Here is a 19,943-nt window from a genome sequence, read left to right as displayed (position 1 = left end):
ACAGTCGATGGTTGGCCGACAACAGTTGATTCGGCGTTGCCGCGATACCGACGCAATCATTTTCCCTTTTCCGCCTTTGAGGTCGAAAAGAGCGACGATGAGGGAGAGGCCGCATAAAAATATTCGTTGTAATGTTCAGACGCGGATTACGTTGAAAATTGTGTAATTACTTGTCAGATGAATAAAATGCTATGTTATTAATATTCCTGTTGCCTTATAATTACTTGTCAAATTGCGTAATTATGTAATTCTTTGGCGTATATATGTTTGCATGTTTTGTGCTTTATTAGACAGAGATTGTTCAAATAAACGGTTTTAGCCGGCTCATCCTAATGGAGCACATCACTAAATATTTATTCAGTATGCTCGTTACATTGCCCAAAAACGGTGTTGATAAGACTCCGAATCCGACATTTTCTTTAGGTATTTATTCGGCTCCAGGCTCAGGCTTGGACGACGTCATGCGCCGAAGGGGCTCCGAATCCGGAGACTTTGAGTAGCCGATCATGATATCTACGAAGGGCGTTCCGAATCCGAAAACTTTGATTGGCCGATCGTGATATCCACGAAGGGCGCTCCGAATCCGGAGGCTTTTTCGGCCCAACGACGTCATGCGCTGAAGGGGCTCCGAATCCGGAGACTTTGAGTGACCGATCGTGATATCCACGAAAGGCGCTCCGAATCTGGAGACTTTGATTGGCCGATCGTGATATCCACGAAGGGCGCTCCGAATCCGGAGGCTTTTTCGGCCCAACGGCGTCATGCGTCGAAGGGGCTCCGAATCCGGAGACTTTGAGTGGCCGATCGTGATATCCACGAAGGTCGCTCCGAATCCGGAGACTTTGATTAGCCGACCGTGATATCCATGAAGGGCGCTTCGAATCCGGAGGCTTTTCCGGCCCAACGGCGTCATGCGCCGAAGGGGCTCCGAATCCGGAGATTTTTAGTGGCCGATCGTGATATCCACGAAGGGCGCTCCGAATCTGGAGACTTTGATTGGCCGATCGTGATATCCACGAAGGGTGCTCTGAATCCGGAGGCTTTTTTGGCCCAACGGCGTCATGCGCCGAAGGGGCTCCGAATCCGGAGACTTTGAGTGGCCGATCGTGATATCCACGAAGGGCGCTTCGAATTCAGAGACTTTGATTGGCCGATCGTGATATCCACGAAGGGCGCTCCGAATCCGGAGGCTTTTCCGAAACACTTTTAGAACAATTTTCGACTAGAATCCTCGTATTACAAAACTGGAATTTGTACATGGCGAATCGTTTAACAATAAAATCATTCCCTACAGGTCAGGTTTAATGATAAAACTTTCGCAAGTGGGTCAAGTTCCAAGGCCTTGGAAGGCTCTTTCCTGTCATATCTTTCAGCCGATATGCCCCTGTTCCGGCGATGGAATCTATTTGATAGGGGCCATCCCAATTTGGACCAAGTTTTCCATCAGTCGACTTCCTGTCGGCTAGAAGCACCTTATTCAGGACCAATTCTCCTAGTTTGTAGCGGCGCAGCGGAACTCATTGATTGTATGATTTTGCCAACTGTTGCTGGTACCGTGCCATGGACGCAAGGGCACGGTCTCTTCGTTCCTTGATTAGAATCAAATCCAAAGCCAGCATCATGTCGTTTCGGCTTGTATCAAAAACTTGCGACTTCAGGGTCGGGAGGCCGATCTCCAGAGGTAAGATCGCCTGGTTGCCAAAGCATAGGGCAAACGGAGTTTCTCCAGTTAATCTCCTCGGCGTTGTTCGATGAGCCCACAATACACTCAGCAATTCTTCGACCCATTTGCCTTTGGCTTTCTCCAGCCTTTTCTTGATGCCGTCTAGGATGGATTTGTTCGAAGTTTCGGCCTAACCATTGCTTAAGGCCGTTGAAAGTGGCTTCGCATTCGGAGGACCATTCAAAAGCCTTGCCCTGCTATAGTGTATGAAAGAATTACCGGCAGCGATCTGTGGAACGGCTGATGAACCTGTTGAGCGCGGCGGCCATTCTCATTAACTTTTGCACCTCTTTTACTGATCGCGGGAAGCTGAGGTCTAGGATTGCTGTGATCTGCCTTAGGTTAGCTTCGATTCCTCGGTGATTGACGATATATCCCAAGAATTTTCCAGAGCCGATTCCAAAGGCACATTTGGAAGAGTTCAGCTTCATTCCATATTTGCGTAGGATGCCGAATGTTTCTTCAAGATCGGCTATATGATTCTGCTTAACTTTGGCTTGACCACCATAACGTCAATGTACACTTCCATTGTGCGACCGAGTTGCCTTTTGAACATGGTAGTGACTAGTCTCTGGTAGGTTGCCCCGGCGTTCTTCAGCCCAAAAGGCATAACCTTATAGCAGTAGGTTCCTCTTGAGGTGAGGAATGCAGTTTTCTCCTGGTCCTCCGGATGCATGGCAATTTGATGGTAGCCTCTGTAAGCATCGAGAAAACTCATGCGCTGATGGCATGCTGTAGCATCTACCAGTTAGTCTATCCTTGGGAGAGGAAAACAATCTTTGGAGCAGGCTTTGTTTAGGTTCGCGAAATCAACGCAGCTCGCCATGTACCGTTCTTCTTCATCACAACTACAGTATTAGAGAGCCATGTGGGGTAGGTAACTTCCCTGATTGCCCCTGCATCAAGCAGCCGGTCAACCTCTTCAATCACGGCGGTAGTGTGCTCTATAGCAGATCGCCGGCTTTTCTGAACAATCGGCTTGCACTTAGGGTCAACATTCAAACGATGCTCGGAAATAGTTGCGTCGACGCCCGGCATTTCATATGGAGTCCATGTAAATACATCAAGATTATCGAGCAGGAAGGATACTAACTGATGTCTGTCGGCTTGATTCAAGGAGGCGTCGACCATGAAGAATCTCTCTAGATTGCCATCAATCTCAATTCGGTCTAAGTCTTCCGCGGCTTTCTTATTCGGGAGACACCCGACATCGTCGAGGCTTTCACGATCCGGCACTTCGATGGAATTAACTTGCAAATCCTTTGGCGTCTTTCCGAAGAGGAGATAGCATACTCCTGCCGATTGTTGGGAACCACGGATCTGCTCGATGCCGTATTCTGTCGGGAAACACAAAAGCTGATGATAGGTGCTTGGGACAGCCCGCATAGTATGCAACCAAGTTCGCCCCATGATGAGATTATACGGCGAAGGCAACCTGACGACCAAGAATTCCACATCCACTGTTCAGGAGCCTGCTCGGACGGGTAGTATGATTTTCCCCAATGGATATTCTGGATTTGCGTTGAAGCCGAATAATGGATAAGGAGTCGGAGACAAGTCTGATTCGTTTAAGCCAAGTTTGATGAAGGTCTTGTAATACATAACCTCAGAAGTACTTCCCTGGTCTATGAGAACGCGCTTGATAGTAAATCGGTTGACAAGTAGTTCAATGACCAGTGGATCAATGTGGAGGACTGTTACGCCGATAAGATCAGAATCGTCGAAGGTGATACTCAGAGCTTTATGCGGCTGTTTCGCCGGCGTGAGTTGCTTCTGGGATGCAGGGTGTGTTTGAATTGTATGCACGGATGAGGACGTTGGCAAGTTGTATATCATATGGATGACTACAAGCGGAGGTGATTCCCGCCGAAGTACAATTGGTCTGGTTGCGCACGTTTGGGCATGGTGCTGGGGCTGAACATCTCGGACCAACTCCTGAAGGTCTTTCATGGCATAGCTACTGTAACGATCGTGATCTTCGCAACATTCACACTGCTTATCCCTTCTTGTCGTGTCAGGAGGTGCCACTGCTTCTGGTGGCCTGGTGTAGAACGAGGGGGCCCACTTTTTATACGGACTTTCTCCGGAGGAACTGGAAACTTCAAATCGTCCATTCTTCTTGGGATCCGGGGATAATAAGTCAGAGTTGCTATCGGTGTCTTGAAGCCGGGCTTGAGGTCGTCGATCGCTTGCTTTCAGAGGTCGCTTGGGATTTTGGGGCACGGCTTGTTTGGATTTTGCTACCTCCAAAGCCAAATCTTGACAGAGGCGCTCGTTCTCATCGATGAAGTTTTCCAACCTCTACTCATTTTGCTTTGCCTGCTCCATGATCGCTTGCATTGCCTCATGTTCTGGAGTCGAAGGTGAAGCGAAGTTCAAAATGCGTCTTGCTGGGATAAGCTCCGGTCCGTGCGTGTTTGTTGGAGTGAAAACATCTACCTGCGTGTTTTTATCAGTGACTATTAGAGGGTCCTCCGTCACGTCCGCCATGGATATGCTTGAGTATTCCCACAGACGGCACCAATTGTGGGGAAATGGTTTTTGAAAATACTCTTCTGATCTTGGGGAACGCTCGTGATCCACCAATAGGCACCTGAAAGGAAGTAACACTCCGGTCGGGGGTGCCGGAATTAGCACTCCGACGGACAAGTCAGTCTCTCGTTCTAGATTACTTGTATTCTAAGTTAAACACCACAATTATCACATACCTCTTTCTGGCTGATGTCTCTTCTATTTATATCTTATCTTCTTTGGGCATCGAGATTAGTTCCAAATCCAACCTTTTATTCGGCATGTTTTGTAATAAACCGATTTTCACTCGGCCCCTTGCTTAATCGACTATCTAGCTGAATAAGGTTGGGTCCGAGTTTCCGTGGCAATGGCCGAATGTTTCGAATCCTGATTCTTCAATGTTCGGCTCTCCAGAATCTCTACGACTCCTAATATTCAACCCCCACAGTCACTTTTATGCAATTATCTATTTTTTTTAGTTATAACTGAAAATGAACTTACATATTGTACGCACACTTATTATAACATGACCCTAAGAAAAATGACCAAAATAATTCTGGTTGAAGTACTAAAGAAAAAGTAAACAAAATCACCAAGCTTACATTTTTAATTGTAAAATTACTAATAAAGCTTGTATAATTCAATGAATAAAAGTGTTACTATTTATTCTTTCATGTGATCTTATTGACCAAAGGTAAGATTTAATTGACCTCAACTTTGGAAACGATTTTTTTTTCCCAAAACTTATATAGTCAACAATATTTTATATATCCTATCTAAAAAAAATGATATTCTATATATAATCCATGTATTTGAAAAATAATCATCCATTTAATTTCAAACAATTCATCACATTAATTGATTTTTTAATTTCTTTTTATATACGGAATCATCTTCCATATAATTCACATTAACCATTTATTAGATTTAAATATCACTAAATTTTGTTGAAGCAATTCAAAATAAGGTGAGTTTTTTTTTTTTCTTTTTTTTTTAAATTTTTTTAGACTAATATTAACTTACATTTTTTGAGGGCCTTTTGCATTGACCAATTTTCAGGCCCCAAAAGCGGCAAGTATGTTGGTTTTGGCAGCAAAGTCGGCCATGTGTTTTAAAAAAAGGACCGATCTTTGGATCAGACTAAATACCCATTCGGCCTTGACTCAAAATAATTTAGCTCATCTCCCTATTTTACCCTTAGCAGCTCACTTATTTGACTTCTACTTTTAGCACACGCCACTGTCATATGACCCACCATCACTCGTTCCAGCCATCGTCGATCACTTTCGATCGCCAACAATAACCTCCTGTGACTTCCAACGATCACCTTTGGTAACCTCCGCTGTTGGCACCATCCTTCGACCTCTAACAATATATATATATATATATATATTGCTAGTTTTCATCTCCGTTACGTCACTACCACCACCACTACCTCCTTAGATTCGCCGGAAACAAAAGAAAATGAGAAGAAAATGGATAAAGAGAATGAAGAAGATAGACGAGGAGCCATTACTAGAAAATAATTCTCATTATCTTTCATATTCACAAATCAATACAAAGAATCAAAAATCAAATGATAAATTTATCACTGACTATTTCTTTGTAAAAAAAATTACAAGAGAAAAATCTAGCCATCACCATTACAAATCAATACGAGAATCAAATATTCATTCAGTGATAAATTTATCACTGACAGTTTGTAAAAAAATTACAAAAGGAAAATCTAGCTATTACTATTACAAATGATAAATTTATCAGTGCTAATTTATGAAGTTTATTATAAAAACAAACATATTTAACAAATTTATTGATAAATTTATCACTGGAATAAATAACAGATAGTAGCTCTAGCAACCATGACAATGCTACATCTCCATGTCGACGAGGGCTGTGATATTAGATCAACATCGAAAATAGTAGATTAGCATTAGCATTGAAAATGACCAGATCTAAAGTTGTCGGTGAAGATCGACATCGAAGATAATAGATCGGTGATAAAGGAGAAGTATGGAGGTAGAACGATGTCAAAGAGGAGAGTAGTGGCGTGAGGCAAGTGACGACGACAATGACAAGGAAGCAAAATAAAGACAATGGTTGAAGCAAGTGACGTTGGCGACAACGGCAACGGAGAATGATAGTGGAGATGGTTGGTGAACAATGGTATTGGTGGTGGTCAATGATGGTAGCCGTAACAAGTAAACAACCATGGCAACAGTAATGGAGCGGCGACGGTGGTGGCTATGTAATATGAAACTCACTAGAAAAATTGTAGAAAGAGAAAGAGTTTTCTCTATGTGTGTGTGAGAGAGAACAAAATATTTTTTAGAACAACACAAAACACTCAAGGGTACCGATCAAAAAAAAATAAAACAACGGAAAAACAATTAATGGGACCTGGCTTTTGTATGCATCAGACTCTAAGCCAGGACATAGTAGATAATAAGATAAAATAGTAAGACCAACCGATGGATTTCCCTTATTAGCATAACTTCCAAATGTTTTGAAACCCTAATACTATTGAACGACACACACCCACCCACCACCCCCAACCAACCACCCCCCAACCAAAAAAAAAAAAAAAATCCTATCCTAAAAAGATGGTAATATCAATTTATATATATATATATATATGATTATAAAATTATTGATGACAAATAATTTAATTATTATATAAATTAAAATTTTAAAGGAGATTAATATAATTATATATTAAAGTATAAAATAAATTGTATTTTATTTTATTTAAATATGAGACAACATGAATTGTAGTATTAAAACACTGTAACTCACCCAATTATTTTTTAAAAAAAAATCAATCAAATGGAGTCTAAACTTCTCCAAATCTGGATTTGATATCCAAAATGATGGTAAAATTTCTAAAATAAACATTCATATATTTGTAAGATGATACATGTACGTGTGCTCAACAAAATTTCAATGTCAAAATTGTCAATGTCAATGTCATTAAATTTCTATAAAATATTCAAGGAAAACATAGAAAATTATTAATTTGCTACAAAGGCTTCAATTATTAACTTCAATTTTCTTAATCAAAACTGTAAAACTCACTTTTAAACAATTATCCTAAAAATTGTGCAAAACAATCATAAAATTTTCTGGTAAAGAAGAGGGTGAGGCTCAGATCTGCTATGATATCAGGCTGAGAATGGAGTTTAACTCCGCCATGGCTGCAACAATGGTTGCCTACTGAGAGAGAGAAAACCAGATCTAGTCTCTCTCTCCCTTGTTCTCTCTCTCAAAGGCCTTCCGGGTTGCCCCGCCATGAAACGGATCCGAATCTCAAAGCCTGATTTGAAAACCCATAAAAAGCTATCATCACAGCCTCTTACAAAGAAGATAGTATACTTGGTTGTTATGGGTTGATGATGATGATGATGATGATGATGATGCAGCAGATGGGTTGAATCACTCTAGAGGATCTGGATTCGACGAAACAAAACAAACCAAACCAAACCAAACCCAACCCAACTCAAAACCAAACAGAGCTATGCATATATATATATATATAGATACACAGTACAGAGTGCTGTGTACATACAAACTCACACACCCAAAGGGTTGTTGAAATTTAGAGATGAAGATGAAATCATGGGCTTCTTTTTCTGTATTGTACAGATTAGAGAGGGGCAACCACCCTTAGAAACTTCCCATCTCTCTGATTGAAAGAAACCTCATTTCAGCATCTGGGTTTCAATCTCCTAGCTTAATTTGTGTCTCCAATGCCCCCTTTATTTGTAGAGTTTTGGGTTTATTTTTCATCCTTGTTTAAGCTTCTTTTTACATGTTGAGCCAGGGAGGCAAGAGGCTTGTGGTGGAAGGGTATTTTTGGTCATTAAGTTGGGAGCCTTTTGCCTCGTGGTGGAAGGGTATTTTTGGTCATTAAGTTGGGAGCCTATAGAAGGGAGAGCTTCTATTTTTACACATTATTTTCATCCTATGCACATATTTAATGAAAAATATTTACTACAATTTTAATTTTAAGCAAAATTATTAATATAAGTATTAGCATGCACATTTCATTTGAGATTCATATTTTCTTAGTATATATCTTTTAAAGAAAAAAAAAATCTCAATACACATCTATTATAAGAAAATCACTAAACCTTATTTCTATTGTTACCTTCAAAAATATTTTTTTTCTTACTCATCCCACTGTCATATTCCAAATATTATGATTTTTTCAATCCATTATCATCCTACTTTTGTTTACATTTGTCACCTTACAAAGGTGCTCATATTTTCCAATTCATTATCAAATCCTCTAATTATCTTAGGGATTGTTTGGGATGATCTAAATAAGTGCACTTTTTAACTTTTTATGAAATATGGGTTGGGTTTGGGTTGGGTTTGAAGTAATGTGTAAGAGAGGTGATGTGATTTAAATAAGATGATATATCTTAAATAAGATAGTGACTTTTTGACTTTTTATCTTTTTTAAGACATGTCAAACTTGGCCTTAGATTGGGTTCTTCCTCCTCATTTAAATCTCACCATCATTATTTAGTTATTATAAAGATCCACAATGATTCATATTACTAAAAAAAAGATCACTAATAGCACTAATGCATTTGGAACTTCAAAAAAAAAATAAAAATAAATAAGGCATAGCCCACTGCCACATCTTTAGTGGTGCTATTAGAGCACCACTTTTAGTATTCTCAACCATTTTTCATGAAAGATTTGCATGATGAAAGTTTAATTTTGAGAATGATATCGTCATTTATGATAAAAAAAAATATCAATGAAAATGTTAGTTTGTAAAACTGTCTATTTTTTCCCAGCATCATTTGGTAAATCAAAGTCGAAAAACACTAAATTTTTTGACAATCAAATTCTGAACTAAATTTTTCTTTTTAAAAACCAAGTTTTGAAACCAAGTTAAGAACAAAGTTTTTCTTGTTTCTTTTTTTTCCTTCTGAAAAAACATTGTTCTTCATTGTCTAGTTGTGAACAATTTTTTTTTTCTTCCAATACTTTAATTTTAAACGCTTTATGTAATTTCAATTCTAAATTTTCAAACTCACATGTTATTATTGTTTTGGGCATTGTCAGCCTATTTAATATATTTTATTTTTTTCTTTCGATTTTTAGGTTTTCTATGATTTAAGTCTTATGTATTCAAAATGGTGATTCAATTTTCTTCAATAAAGGTTTAAATTTGGATGTGTGTACACAAATTTGACAATTTCTATTTATTTATTTATTTGTTAGGTAAGGGAGTAATTAAATAATAATAATAAAAAATTGGTAAAAAGTTGTTCACCATCATAGATTGATCCCCAAGTAAAATATCTATATAATAAGGCAGCTCAGTTTTTTTTCCTTGATGGGACTTCTGTCCCTTTGTCAAATTATAAACCATTGGATTGAACTTAATCCAAGGGTTCACAGTCTTACACCCTCCATTTTCAACCCACGCCCTCTCTCTCTCTCACACACTCTCATCTCTTTTTCTCTGATTTCAAATTTTGAAATCAGACCCCCGTTCTCTCTCTCTCTCCATTAGTCTCTTCCCTCTCTCCGCTATCCTAATCGTCATCTTCTCTCTTCCGGAGATGGGAGATTCACAGATTCGGAGATGAGAGCCACGGTATGTATAGATATGCATTTGTGTGTATTATATACATAATTTTATTCACAGATTCGGAGGAAGAGGAGAGCCCTAGCCTCCAAGATATACTCTGGATTGAGAGCTCAGAGCAATTACAACCTACCCAAGCAGTGTGACAACAACGAGGTCTTGAAAGCTCTCTGCTCCGAAGCTGGTTGGACAGTCGAACCCGATGGCAATTACAACCTACCCGATGGCACTGTGACAACAACGAGGTCTCTCTCTCTCTCTCTACATGTCTTTCTTCAATTTTTTCTGCTTGGTTATATAGATCTATAGTTCTTGACAGCGGGTTTTTCATATCTAGATCATAATTGTTGTTCTTTATCATCATCTATTGTTTGGAGGTTGTTAATTCTGGGAATTAATGAGTGCCATGCTGATATTCTTTTGGGGTTTTGTTGTTTTTTAGCTGGGTAGAAGAATGTTTAAATGCTCTGTCATCATCTTCTTCTCTCTTCGATTTTGTTTTTATTCTTCCGAAATTTTTGCCATCAATTGGAACTAGCTCAGCTTAATTAGCAGTTTGTGATCTTTGGGTGTTTTTTTTCAAACTTTTCATTGTGTTGTTTTCTAAAACATGAAAGATGAAAGCTGAAAGCAAAAACGGAACTAAACAGCCAAAGCTTGAAGCACCAATGTTTTTCATTTTACTTTGTGATTGCTTATCATCTTCATGTGTTTTGATCATACAAAAATCAAGTCACAAATTTTGAGGTCTGATTGATATAGGGTGGGAGGGATGATCGTATCTTATTATGATCAACTTGTGCAGCTCAATCAATTGCATTTTCAGCTTAATAAGGAAGCTCAGTTTTTTTTCCTTTATGGGACTTCTGCCCGTTTGTCAAATTATAAACCATTGGATTGAACTTAATCAAATTATGAAAAAGGCTCACGCCCGTCCTCTGTTAAATTGTTAATATGTGCATCCTTTTAAGATGTGCATCCTATATCATAGTGTAAAATTATTTTTCTCTTTTCCTTGCTAAAAGACACAACTAGACAGTGCTTCATCATCACTACCCTGCAATAAAAGATAAAATCATGGCTTTGCATCATCATTACTACCCATCATAGATTAAAGACAAGATTTGAGAAGAGTGGAAGTAGGGGGGGAAGGGTGAGTCACAAAATGCCAAGTTCAGATTCATTTTTGAGGCAGTTAAGTGGAAGAGAGGGTTGGAAATCAACATCCAAGAGGTGGGGTACTGGTGGTGGTTTGAAGCAAATGGAAGGGCTGAACATGTATTATGGGAATGGTGGTGGAGGTGATCAGAATGGTGGTGGTGGTGGTATGATGATGAGGAAGAGAGTGATGGTGGTGGTGGATCAGAGCTCACATTCAAAGCATGCAATGATGTGGGCACTCACACATGTCACCAACAAGGGTGATCTCCTCACCAATGCTTCTACTTCCACCTATATAAAAATAAAAATAAAAAAATCATACCACCAGTGGTATGCATATACATACATACATATATACATATATTTGTACATACATACATACATACATACATACATACATACATATATTTGTTCACTTTCAAGCTTGTAATCTTCAACTAGATATATTCATGTTTGTTCACTTTCAAGCTCATAATCAAATGGATCTATCTATACATGCTTTTATATACATATGCATATATTGGTGGTTACTGGGATCAACATAAACCACACTTAGAGAAATGGCTCAAATGGGTCTTTTCTTTTCTTTTGATTTGATAGATCTAAATCTAATTTGCTTACAGGGAGACAAAGAGGGGGAGGTCTTCTCATATTTTTTATTTTTTTGATTCCTAGATCCTATTCTTTCTACTTTTGTTTAAACTTTTTCAGTGCTCTGTGAGGGAGTGAAATCAGAAATTTTTCTTTATTTATTTGAGTCTTGCTTTTTTGCCGCTCTTTTTTTTTTTCACTAGTAAAAGAGAGAAACATGTATCCTCTATTTTCATTGTCATCTTTTTCATTATTTTCTTTTCCAGAGGACAGACGTGAGCCTTTTTCTCCTTTTATATTGTTTCCCAGTTTGTTGTCATGTCTATAGATGTCATTTTCATTTGATTTTTTGTATGTTGAATTTGATTTTATTTTATGGGGGTGTTTAATTTGATTGATAGCAACAAAAAAGATTTAATTTTATTATTATTTTTTTATTTTTATATAGGTGGAAGTAGAAGCATTGGTGATACGAAGTCCAAACTTGAACTTGGGCTTTTTGTACAAGAAAAGCAATTGTCAAAATTGACCTGACCAACTTTGGTCAATTTGATAGAGATAAAGTCATTTTCATTCATTTTTTATTTTTGCAATCTCATTGATTAGAAGTACCATATGTATATACTTTTATGGCATTCGAAGAATATTCAATAATTTTTCAAGTATGATTTAATTATTATTTAATGTTACAAGTCTATTGGACGAATTAATTTTTTTGTACAAATTTCTTTTCCTTTTCCTTATTGTGACTTAAAATTTCTTTTTCAATTGTCAGTGCTGAATTTATCTGTGAATAGAATTAGTAATAAACTTATTTTTTCCCTACAAATTTGGATACTTTGTTTTTTGTCATCCCACCATCCCCACCATCACTCTCTGTCAAATCAAATGGGGGTTAAAGGAAGAAATTGGTTTCATGTTAATACCCATTTTTATTTCATATTAGTTAAATGGGTTGAGGATTGTTAACATTAAATGGGTTAATATGAGCATTAAGGTTAACCTGACTGTTAACATTAAGCTGAAAATATTTTTGTTAACATTAAATTGGTTTCATGGTCATATTTTTTATTCATAGTTTCTAATTAATGTTAATTAGAACATTATTTTTGGTATTTATTGAATACTTTTGTATTTACTTAAGCTTTATCTAGAACATTATTTAGTGGTGATTTGCAGAATGATGATGAATTGTGGTACACAGCAGATGTGAGCAGTGGTTTTGTTTTGGGATAATGTTCTTATACTTTTTTATTATTATTATTATTTTGAGAAGTGCTCTCCCAGATTTTGGATTTGGTGCTCCTTCATTTCTAAAAGATATATTTTGTTTATGGTGATTCTTTTGAATATATTTATATATTTTTTGTTATTTTTTGGTATATATCTAAGAATGTTTCAGTTGCAGTAACAGTGCTTCAAAGTTGAAAATCACTTCTAGATTAATTGCTTTATTTACATTTTATGGTAATTTGTATATGAAGCATTGTGTTTGTGGTCCTATATATCTAAATCAATTCTTTAAATTTGCTTAATAGGTTCACATTAGAGAGCTTCAGGAAGAAGTGAAACTTCTTAACAACCTTTCGCATCTGAACATTGTGGTAAGTATTTGATTTGCATTCTTACTAAAGCATTTTAACGTTTCCTTTTGTTGGTCATCCCTTAGAAAACAATTCAAATATCTTTCTGTGCCTATCCATAAATTCTTCAAAAGGCAATTAAAATCCATTGGGGTTTCTGTCTTATAATTTGTTGTGGTATTGCTTTGTTTTCACTTAAAATCCATTGGCTTTGGTCTGGTTTCCTTTGCTTATATAGAGTTTTGAGCCATTATATTGGTTTTCATTTTTCTGGATAATTAATTATTTTCTTTTATCCACCAATGTCGATAGTTATTGTGGGCAATTTAGAAGTTGATTTCAATAATTTTCGATGATTCTTTGATTTTGAAGCCCAACACATGCTCTACATAGTGGATTTGTGGTGATTCTCTCTCTCTCTCTCTCTCTCTCTCAAGATTTATATTTAATGGGTTCAATAACTTTTTCGTGGTGAGCACCAAACTTAGATTTTGAGATATATTTTTTATGTGAATGGGTTGTTATTTCGTGCTTTTATTGGCATATTAGTACGAGATTTTGGGGTTTTTACTATTTTTTTATTGCATTATTGTACAAAGAGGTTTTCATTTGAACCTTTCTCACCTTTATTTCCCCCCCAATATTTAATGTATATTTGTAATCTCATCATATACCACCAGTTGAGTCCACGTGTGGAATGATTCATAATGGAATGATTTCCACTCACTCCCACCCCCTATCTTAGTTATGTCTAAATACAATTTTGATTTTTTTAATTGGTACAAATCTATTCAATTTTCATGGAATTCGAAACTTTACCAATGGAAGCAATTTCAAGTTGAGGCATGAGTTATAGATATAAAGGTAAATTCATGACTTAATTTGTTTTATACTTACAGAAGTTGAGTTGGAATTTTTATTTACTAAGATTTCAAATTCATGATTAATGATTAATTTCAAGTTTTTATTCAAATTCAAATTCATGACTTAATTTCAAGTTTTTATTTACTTATAGAAGTTGTGTTAATGATTAATATTTGAATTTTTTTTCCAATTAATTGGTTTTGAATTTCATAACTTAATTATTTAGATTTGTAATATCATCCAGTTTAATTTTTGATTAATCTCATTAACAAAAGTATTCTTATTTGCATAGAATCCTCTAATTGGTTGTTTAGAATTTCATCATTATTAGTTGGTTTAACAGAGAAGCCTTCTATTTGATTTCCAAATTCTATTTTTTTCATAGTGTAATGATTTAACTATGTTCATTGTGGAATCTAATCTCTATTTGTTCTTGGTATTATTAATTGGTTGGTTATTGATATTGACATAAAACAGTGCATTTTTAGCTTAAATTTTATATTATTAGTTTGGCATCTGCATGTGTGTGGTTTTGATTGATTGCTTGAAATAGATGGTTTGATTCTTGATCAAAAGAAAACATAGTGAATAGCTCATATCTTTGTCAGATTGATTCAATTTAGTTAAATTAATAGTATTGGGTAATAGTAAAATGAATATATATTGTCTTTTGGGTATAAATAGGACAGTTTCATGATTTCATTGTAAATTTTATCATTTTTACTTGAATAATCAAATGAAATTGAGAAGTTTAAACTAAAAAGTTTTGTGGATGGGGCTGTTTTGTTGGGTATTGCTCATTTGGGACATTTAATTTTGTTTTTGCATGTAACCTTTGTTATTAAGTGATTTTGAATAGAGCTTCAATAGAGTTGTTAATAGTTGTTGATTCACTTCCTCCCTCTCTCAACTAAATCTCAATTTGCTTCTTAATTTTTAATTTTTATACTGGTTTGGTTTTGGATTCAATTTGTGTGGAATTCAAAATATAAAATTTTTATTTTTTTAAGTTGAATTGAAGGTGTGAGATGTTGTGGTCATGACTGAAATTTGGTTTTGGAGTGCTTGCCACCATTGACTGAATTTCATCATAACTTTTCTAGCATTTTCTACTACTTAATTGGTTTCATTTGTGGGTTTTTGATTATACAAGCGTGATTATGCTAATTACATTTTTTTTTTTACTTAAACACAGAATCATATTTGAACTATTATTTTTTCCCAAGTGGATTTGGCATAACTGGTAGTTTTGCCCTCTTTCCTAAATTGTGGAGTTTAAGTTTTTATCATTAAGTTGATCGTTAAATTGTAATTTGTGAACTTTATCATTTCTTCTTCCAAAATTTTCTTTGTTAACATCTAGGCGATGACATTGGATGTTCAATTCAAATATCAGTTCAGTTTTTAATTTGTAGTTCCTAATGTGCCATTATGGAGTAACAAGAAGATTTTAGAAAAATTATGGAGTAACAATCATTTGGGTGCTTTTTGAATGGCTAAGTTCTCTCTCTCTCTCTCTCTCTCTCTCTCTCTCTCTCTCTCTCATGTACTCAGCCACCGAAATCGAAGTTGGGTTGATGTTTATCAGATTGATACAGAGGAATTAACGATGTTGACATGCCCAATAGCCACTGCACCCACTTCGTCTTTCCTCTTTGCCGGTATGTAAGCACTGCTTCCTCAAATGGCTCTTCTTAAAATACTACTCTCCACTCTTTAAAATTTTCTCTGATATTTTTTTTTTCCTTTCCCCCTTCTATTATTCATTTTCATCACTTGAATTACAGGCTGTTAGGTGATGGAATATACAAGTGGGTGACATGGATTGCACAACTGGGAGACAACGCGTATCTAACTTAAAAAGCCTTTTCTTTTTACTGTCATTCCTTCTTTAAATACTATAAATGCACACATATGTATGCGTATAATGTAATGGATAGAATGAATTTATTTAACGTGAATAGATCAAATGGTTCCATTTGAATGATATTTGTTTGTGAGATTTTAATTCCCTTTGAAAGATCAATTGGATTTGCAAATGGATCTTTTGATCTTTTTCAAGCATCATGCATTTATGGTTGTGTGCTATTGGCAATAAGAAATAATCAGATCTAAAATGCATATAGAGATGTTGAATCAAGTTTAAAGTGGGACTACACTTGAGGCTATACATATAGAATGCATGTATTAAGTAAATCTCTCCTGATTTCATATTGTAATTACAAAGTAAAAGGATAAGGGAATTAAAATGATTGTAATTGTCTATATACACCGTGACACGGAGTTTAACCTTGAATATGAAGAATTATTAATGGATTGAATAGATTATAACTACAATGTGGTGAATTTTTACCAGTATGGAAGTACTATATTAGTTTGTCTTAACTTTTATTTTTCATGGGTCAAAATGTATTAACTTGAATGTGAATTTTTTTTTTCTAAAGCTTAGAGAGTGCCGTAGGCACGGGTCATCCACTAGTCATCATCATGGCTGATATAGTTAGGTATTGTAATTTTATTTATTTATTTATTTATTTTTGAGTTGGCAGTATTACTTGTGTACTAGATTGAATTACCATTTTCTTCATTTTAAAATGGTGCTTCAACTTTCTTCAGTGGATGTTTAAGTTTAGGTATGTATATAGATTTGGGTGTGTTTTAAATATTGTGTATACACTTTTTATTTGTTAGGGTATATTACATAGTTATTATTTTTAAGTGTGTGAATTGAGAAAGATGTGCACAAAATAGAAATGGTGTGTGGAAATAGAAGCCCCATTCGGAAGGCCATGATGAGTGAAATAGGGAGAATATTGAGGTTATAAATTTTAATTTGGGAGTCAGTAGCTCTAAATGCACCGCATTTCTATTTCCACCTCACAAATTCTCTTTGTATACATCATTTACTCAGTAGACACCAAACACAATTTTGACTTTCTTATTTTTGCTTAATGCACACCATCAATTTTCAAAAATTTCAAAAATATCTCCATCTTCCTCAATCCAACCTCCCAACTCTAACCCTAACCCTAACCTTAACATCTCTCTACTGCCGACGTCGCCCCTGCGAACCCCTTTTCGCCGTCGTCGCTCTCTAGTCGAGGTCATCCCCTCCCCATCTTCCACTCCCAGCTCCTCCACAATTTCTCACTCCACGGATCCCCTATTGCAGCCGCCCACAACCCTTACCCCCATCGCCCCTCATTTCTCCTCTATTTCCACCCCCAGCCTTTTCTTTTTCTTCTCCTCTTCAAACCCTAGATTTGGAAACCTAGGCCCCGTTTGTTTTGGGGTATGAGAGGGGGATTGAGATTAGGATAGCTATGGGGCCCATTTAATGTGTTGTTTGTTTACGGAGTTGAGGAAGGGACTGCTAAGCCGTAGGGTTTAGGATAGGCCTTGCAGGTGGGATTTAGATGGACTTCTAAGACTTGGTATTAGAAAAATAGTCCGGCAAACTAGAAATTTTTTTTTTATTTATTTTTTACATGTCGGGCATTTTTTTTTAACATTAATATTTAATTTTTTATATTTTTTGTTAAGTAAAAATCATTATTTTATTTATTTTATTTTTTTCTAAAAATTTCTTATTTTATTTTTATTTTTTAAAAATTTTTTACATGTTGGGCATTTTTTTAAAAACATTAATGTTTAATGTTTTTGTATTTTTTTTATTTGTTTTATTATTTTATATTTATTTTATATAAAAATAATTTAACAATCCATATACTAACAACTATCATCAAAACAAACACAATTTTACTTAATCCCCTCACTATCAATCCCCTCACTATTAATCCCCTCACTATCAATCCCCTCAATCCTACCTCTGAAAACAAACGAGGCCCTAAATCAATCTCTCTCTCTCTCTCTCTCTCTCTCTCTCTCTTTGATTCGAAGGTTGAGGAGTTGGGTCTCATTGTGGAGTGTATCTGGAGGATGGGTCGCGATGGAAGGTTGTAGCATCATTGGTGGGGCGAGTTGCAGTGGTGGTTGGGGGTGCGGTGCCAGAACTAGAGAAGAAGAAGAAAAAGAAGAAGAGAAGGAGATGGTGGTGCTTGCAGAGTGATGGGTCGTCAGGGATGATCGCTAAAGTGACAAAGGTGACGGTTGAGTGACGGGTTAGAACGGAGACAACAACGGCAACAGTGTGGCGGGGCTGGGAAGGTGACGACGGCAATGGTCTGGTTCACCGGCGGCTGGAGAGGAAAAAGGTGGTTAGTGTGTAGTAGATTTAGGGTTTTGTCCTAAATTCATTAAGTGTGTGGAGTAAGGAAACTTAGTGTGTGGAAATAGAATTTTCCCATTTTGTTGGTTGGACACACAAGTTTCATTTTTTTTTAAAAATACCATTTTACCCTTTTTTTCAATTACTAAACTAGCCAAAACCCTAACTCCGGTAGGCTTCTCCAGTTCTGGCAACAGGTCTAGCTTCGGCCATCTCCGACCATCCCTTTCCAGCCATTCCCTAACATCCGATGCCGCCCTCCAGTGCTTCCTAACCCCCGCCATCCACCCCTCTCCTCACAGCAATATAGCAGAAACTACCTTCCCAATTGAAGATAGTCATAACATGTCTACATAAATTGATGCTAAAGTATTTAGCACTGTTACCTTTTTCTGTTGTCACGAACTATTGATTGGCGATGAGAACTCAGAACATACATATTGGTCCAAGTAAATACTACGATATATGAAATTCTAAAGTCCAGCAAGACCACCAATACCAACAAATGATTCTCGGAATCTCTCAAGTGAATTTGTTGCAAGTTTGGGCTAAGGGTTAGTGGTAGGAGGTGGCGGCAGTAATGGAGAGAAAAGGGTTGGAGGCATCACACTGATGGTGGCAGTGGCAGTGCCTGCCCAGCAGTGGAAACTAATTGAAATAGGTGGGATAGAGTTGGGATTATGTAGAGTGTCTAATTTTTTATTTTATTTTTATTTTTTATATCACAATTCAAATTTTGATCTAGAGTGCCCTAAGTAATGGGTGCTCAACCAAAAAAATGGGGTGCATTTAGAGCCACCTTTACAAAATTTGAGATAAATTCCGCTTCATATTTATAATGATTCAAACCGCTTATTTCGTAAGTCTCATAATAAATATTATAGGTTGAGCCTCTCTCATGTTGATATTTCAATACGAGAACTTGAGAAGCTCGTAGGGCCTACTACGAGCCTTGTTTTGATGATTCAAGCAATTCATTTGCAGGACCCTCAATTTATATAATCCATGAAAAAATTTAGGTCAATCTGATAATTGTAACTTTTTCATTTTATCACTTTTGTTTTTTTTAAAAATGGATGGTCTGTTTCAAAAATTTATTTGTCGTCTATTTTTCGGAGACATGTGATAAAATGAAAAAGTTATAATTATTGGATCGAACTTTTTTTTTTTTTTTAATTATGGATAATATACATTGAGAGTTCTACAAAATTGATGATTTAGATCATCGAAATATGTCCCATGGTGGGACCTATAGGCCCTCAAATTCTTTCATGTCGAGACATGAAAGAAGCTCACCCAACAATTCGAATTATTGAAATAGGATCCATGGCGGGTCCTATAGGCCCCTCAAGTTCTTTCATGTTGAGATATCAACATGAAAAAAGCTCACCCAAATATTATCTATTCAAATATTTAATTTTATCGAACAACTATTAAAACGAAAATAAATTATATTTTATTTTATAAAGTTTATAATTCTATTTGTCATTTTTATAAAACAAACTATGATTTATTTCTATATTTATAGATATTTGATGAAATTATTTTTTTTTTACATTGATGACCTTTATGGCAGGGTTTATGAGGTAAAAGGTTCAGATCATCACGAGAAGCATAGTTGTATATGAAGAGATGAAAATACAAATGTGAGCTCATCCCAGAACGATTTTTTAATTC

The 19,943-nt window shown here is 36.2% G+C and overlaps 1 long non-coding RNA gene across 2 annotated transcripts; it reads left to right on the top strand.

Annotated features, from left to right (window-relative positions):
• The first annotated feature begins 9,644 nt into the window (after window positions 1-9,644).
• Window positions 9,645-16,025, top strand: LOC145824654 (uncharacterized). Of its 2 annotated transcripts, XR_014366557.1 has the most exons (4): window positions 9,649-10,084; window positions 13,130-13,195; window positions 15,593-15,699; window positions 15,826-16,025. It is a non-coding gene; the product is annotated as an uncharacterized LOC145824654 (long non-coding RNA). The 2 variants fall into 2 exon arrangements; XR_014366556.1 differs by lacking the exon at window positions 13,130-13,195 and having other exon boundaries at window positions 9,645-10,084.
• Window positions 16,026-19,943: the final 3,918 nt, after the last annotated feature.

The sequence above is a fragment of the Camellia sinensis genome, chromosome 4 (genome assembly GCF_055761805.1).
Source record: "Camellia sinensis isolate YWXY chromosome 4, ASM5576180v1, whole genome shotgun sequence".
Lineage (NCBI taxonomy): Eukaryota > Viridiplantae > Streptophyta > Magnoliopsida > Ericales > Theaceae > Camellia > Camellia sinensis.
Note: the sequence above shows the minus strand (reverse complement) of the source record. Positions and strands in the feature narration are given on the sequence as shown.